The sequence below is a fragment of the Lolium perenne genome, chromosome 4, assembly GCF_019359855.2.
Source record: "Lolium perenne isolate Kyuss_39 chromosome 4, Kyuss_2.0, whole genome shotgun sequence".
In the NCBI taxonomy this organism is placed as follows: domain Eukaryota; kingdom Viridiplantae; phylum Streptophyta; class Magnoliopsida; order Poales; family Poaceae; genus Lolium; species Lolium perenne.
The window spans coordinates 280,229,712-280,235,711 of NC_067247.2; positions in this window are offsets into that span (position 1 = coordinate 280,229,712).

Consider the following 6,000-nt stretch of genomic DNA (forward strand, 5'->3'; position numbering starts at 1 on the left):
GTTGCACGAGTAGAACACAATGGTTTTGTGGGCGTTGATGCTTTTGTTATCTTTAGTTTGAGTACTTTGCATCTTTGTGGCATAGTGGGATGAAGCGGCTCGGGCTAACTTTACATGACCGCGTTCATGAGATTTGCTCCACGCTCGACATGCAACTTGTATTGCATAAGTGGCTTTGCGGGTGTCTGTCTCTCCTACTATAGTGAAGATTCAATTTACTCTTCTATTGACAACACTAGTATCACCGTTGTGGTTCATGTTCGTAGGTAGATTGGATCTCACTCGAAAACCCTAAACCACGTAAAATATGCAAACCAAATTAGAGAACGTCTAACTTGTTTTTGCAGGGTTTGGTGATGTGATATGGCCATAATGTGATGATGACTATGTATGAGATGATCATTATTGTATTGTGGCAACCGGCGGGAAACCTTATGGTTGTCTTTAAATTTCATGTTGAGTAGTATTTCAAAGTAGTTGTAATAGTTGCTACATGGAGGACAATCATGAAGACGGCGCCATTGACCTTGGTGCTTCACCGACGATGATGGAGATCATGCCTGTTGATGATGAAGATCATGTCCGTGCTTTGGAGATGAAGATCAAAGGCGCAAAGACAAAAGGGCCATATCATATCACATATGAACTGCATGTGATGTTAATCCTTTATGCATCTTATTTTGCTTAGATCGCAACGGTAGCATTATAAGATGATCCCTCTCACTAAAATATCAAGATAATAAAGTGTTCATCCTTAGTAGCACCGTTGCCAAGACTTGTCGTTTCGAAGCATCTCGTGATGATCGGGTGTGATAGACTCAACAAGTGCATACAACGGGTGCAAGACAGTTTTGCACATGCGGATACTAAGGTGGCCTTGACGAGTCTAGCATGTACAGACATGGTCTCGGAACACGTGATACCGAAAGGTAGAGCATGAATCATATGATTGATATGATGAACACTTTGAGTGTTCGCCATTGAAGTTACATCTTGTCTCGTGATGATCGGACTTGGTGTGGTGGATTTGGTTCGTGTGATCACTAAAACAATGCGAGGGATATTGTTTTGAGTGGGAGTTCACCTAGTTTTTAATTATGTTGAATTAAAATTTGAACTCAATTTATCATAAACATTAGTCTAAACTATTGCAAATATATGTTGTAGATATGGCGTCCCCAATCAATTTTAACCAGTTCCTAGAGAAAGAAAAGCTTAAGAGCAATGGTAGCAACTTCACCGACTGGTTCCGTCATGTGAGGATTTTCCTCAATGGCAGAAATCTGCAATATGTGCTTGATGCACCGCTAGGTGACCCTCCTGCAGAAACTGAAACCGATGAAGTAAAGAATGTTTACGCGACTCGGAAAACTCGGTACTCTCAAGTTCAGTGTGCCATCCTGTGCAGTCTGGAAGCCGATCTTCAAAAACGTTTTGAGCACCACGATCCACATGAGTTAATCAATGAGTTAAAAACTATTTTTGAAACTCATGCGGCCGTGGAATGCTATGAAGCATCGAAACACTTCTTCAGTTGCATGATGGAAGAAGGCAGCTCCGTTAGTGAGCACATGCTCGCCATGACCGGGCATGCGAAGAAACTCAGTGATTTGGGAATAGTGATTCCTAACCGACTGGGGATTAATCGTGTCCTTCAATCATTGCCACCTAGTTACAAGAACTTTGTGATGAATTACAATATGCAGAACATGAACAAAGAGTTACCTGAACTCTTCTCCATGCTAAAATCTGCTGAGATTGAGATCAAGAAAGAGCACCAAGTGTTGATGGTCAACAAGACCACCAGTTTCAAGAAACAGGGCAAGTCTAAGGGAAAATTCAAGAAGGGTGGCAAGAAAGCTGCCACGCCTCCTGTGAAACCTAAGACTGGCCCTAAGCCTGATGCTGAGTGCTATTACCGCAAGGAGAAGGGACAACTGAAGTGTAATTGCTCCAAGTATTTGGCGGATCTGAAGAGCGGCCTTGTCAAGAAGAAGAAAGAAGGTATATCTGATATACATGTTATAGATGTTTATCTTACTGGTTCTCGCACTAGTACCTGGGTATTTGATACTGGTTCGGTTGCTCATATTTGTAACTCGAAACAGGAACTAAAGAACAAACGAAGACTACTAAAGGATGAAGTGACGATGCGCGTTGGAAATGGATCCAAAGTCGATGTGATCGCTGTCGGCACACTTCCTCTACATCTACCTTCGGGATTAGTTTTAAGCCTCAATAACGGTTATTTTGTACCCGCGTTGAGCATGAACATTATATCTGGATCTTGTTTAATGCAAGACGGTTATTCATTCAAGTCTGAGAATAATGGTTGTTCTATTTTTATGAATAATATCTTTTATGGTCGAGCACCTGAAAAGAATGGCTTATTTCTATTAGATCTCGATAGTAGTGATACACATATACATAACATTGATGCTAAACGAATTAAATTGAATGATAATTCTACTTATATGTGGCACTGTCGTCTTGGTCATATTGGAGTGAAACGCATGAAGAAACTCCATACCGATGGATTACTTGAATCACTTGACTTTGAGTCAATTGATAGATGCGAAGCATGTCTGATGGGAAAAATGACTAAGACTCCATTCTCTGGTATTATGGAGCGAGCTACTGACTTATTGGAAATCATACATACCGATGTGTGCGGACCAATGAGTGTAGCATCGCGCGGTGGTTATCGTTATGTTCTAACCTTCACAGATGATCTGAGTAGATATGGGTATATCTATTTCATGAAACATAAATCCGAAACTTTCGAGAAGTTTAAGGAATTCCAAAGTGAAGTAGAAAATCAACGTAACAAGAAGATTAAATTTCTACGATCTGATCGCGGAGGTGAATATCTGAGTTATGAGTTTGGCATGCATTTAAAGAAATGCGGAATACTTTCACAATTGACACCGCCGGGAACACCACAACGAAACGGTGTGTCCGAACGTCGTAATCGAACTCTCTTAGATATGGTTCGTTCTCTGATGTCTCTTACTGATTTACCTTTATCTTTTTGGAGTTATGCATTAGAGATAGCCGCATTCACTTTAAATAGAGCACCATCAAAATCCGTTGAAACGACACCGTATGAATTATGGTTTAATAAGAAACCTAAGCTGTCGTTCCTTAAAGTTTGGGGTTGCGAAGCCTATGTAAAAAAGTTACAACCGGACAAGCTAGAACCCAAAGCGGAGAAATGCTTCTTCATAGGATACCCTAAGGAAACTATAGGGTACACTTTCTATCACAGATCCGAAGGCAAGATCTTTGTTGCTAAGAACGGAACCTTTCTTGAGACAGAATTTCTCACTAAAGAAGTGACTGGAAGAAAAGTAGAACTCGATGAGATTGAAGAATCTTTGCTCGTTGATCAGAGTAGCGCAGTATCGGAAGAAGTTCCTGTGCCGCCTACACCGGCAACAGAGGAAGCTAATGATAATGATCATGAAACTTCAAATGAGATAGCTACTGAACCTCGCAGATCGACAAGGGAACGTGCCACTCCTGATTGGTATGATCCTTGTCTAAATGTCATGATTGTGGACAACAATGATGAAGACCCTGCGACGTATGAAGAAGCGATGATGAGCCCAGATTCCAACAAATGGCAAGAAGCCATGAAATCTGAAATGGGATCCATGTATGATAACAAAGTGTGGACTTTGGTAGACTTACCTGATAGCCGAAAGGCTGTCGAGAGTAAATGGATCTTCAAGAGAAAAACAGATGCTGATGGTAATATTACTGTCTATAAAGCTCGACTTGTCGCAAAGGGTTTCCGACAAATTCAAGGTGTTGACTACGATGAGACTTTCTCACCTGTAGCGAAGCTAAAATCTGTGAGGATTTTGTTAGCAATAGCTGCATTTTTCGATTATGAGATTTGGCAGATGGATGTCAAAACGGCGTTTCTTAATGGAGACATTGAGGAAGAGTTGTATATGGTACAACCCAAAGGTTTTGTCGATCCTAAAAATGCTGACAAAGTATGCAAACTTCAGCGTTCAATTTATGGACTGAAGCAAGCATCAAGAAGTTGGAACCGACGCTTTGATAAGGTGATCAAAGACTTCGGGTTTATACAGTGTCATGGAGAGGCCTGTATTTACAAGAAAGTGAGTGGGAGCTCTGTAGCATTCCTGATATTATATGTAGATGACATATTATTGATTGGGAATGATATAGAACTATTAAGCAGTGTAAAGGGTTATTTGAATAATAGTTTTTCAATGAAAGACCTTGGTGAAGCATCGTATATATTAGGCATCAAGATTTATAGAGATAGATCAAGACGTCTAATAGGGCTATCACAGTACATACACTGGACAAGATTCTAAAGAAGTTTAGAATGGACGAAAGTAAGAAAGGATTCTTACCTATGTTACTGTGCAAGGTCTTGAGTAAGACTCAAGGTCCGGCTACGGCAGAAGAAAGAGAAATGATGAGTCGGATCCCTATGCCTCGGCGATAGGCTCTATCATGTATGCCATGCTATGTACAAGACCAGATATAGCACATGCTTGTTAGTTTGACTAGCGAGATATCAAAGTGATCCGGGAATGGAACATTTGGACAGACGGTCAAGAATATCTGAAATACTTGAAAAGAACTAAGGATATGTTTCTTTGTTATGGAGGTGACCAAGAGCTCGTTGTAACAAGTTACACCGATGCAAGTTGGAACAACGATCCCGATGACTCTAAGTCACGGTGCGGGTACGTGTTTATATTGAATGGTGCTGCGATGGCTGGGCAAGCTCGAAGCGGTGCACGGTGGCGAAATCCTCAACAGAATCGGAGTACATAGCGGCCGGAGGCTTCATCAGAAGCGGTATGGATGAAGAGGTTCATTGTAGAGCTCGGTGTGGTTCCTAGTGCATTGGACCCATTAGTCATCTATTGTGACAACATGGGTGCCATCGCCAATGCACAAGAACCAAGGTCACACAAGAGGCTGAAGCATATCAAGCTGCGTTATCATTCGATTCGCGAGTACATCGAAGATGGAGAAGTAAAGATTTGCAAAGTACACACTGATCTGAATGTAGCAGATCCATTGACTAAAGCTCTCCCTAGGGCAAAGCATGACCAACACCAGAATGCCATGGGTGTTAGGTACCTTACAATGTAATCTAGATTATTGACTCTAGTGCAAGTGGGAGACTGTTGGAGATATGCCCAAGAGGCAATAATAAAAGTGGTTATTATATATCTTTATGTTTATGATAAATGTTTATATACCATGCTATAATTGTATTAACCGAAACATTGATACATGTGTGATATGTAAACAACAAAGAGTCCCTAGTAAGCCTCTTAACTAGCTTGTTAATTAATAGATGATTAGTTTCATAATCATGAACATTGGATGTTATTAATAAACAAGATTATATCATTATATGAATGATGTAATGGACACACCCAATTAAGCGTAGCATAAGATCACGTCATTAAGTTATTTTCTATAAGCTTTCGATACATAGTTACCTAGTCCTTTCGACCATGAGATCATGTAAATCACTTATACCGGAAAGGTACTTTGATTACATCAAACGCCACTGCGTAAATGGGAGGTTATAAAGGTGGGATTAAGTATCCGGAAAGTATGAGTTGAGGCATATGGATCAACAGTGGGATTTGTCCATCCCGATGACGGATAGCTATACTCTGGGCCCTCTCGGTGGAATGTCGTCTAATGTCTTGCAAGCATATGAATAAGTTCATAAGAGACCACATACCACGGTACGAGTAAAGAGTACTTGTCAGGAGACGAGGTTGAACAAGGTATAGAAAGATACCGATGATCAAACCTCGGACAAGTAAAATATCGCGTGACAAAGGGAATTGGTATCGTATGTGAATGGTTCATTCGATCACTAAGTCATCGTTGAATATGTGGGAGCCATTATGGATCTCCAGATCCCGCTATTGGTTATTGGTCGGAGAGAGTACTCAACCATGTCCACATAGTTCACGAACCGTA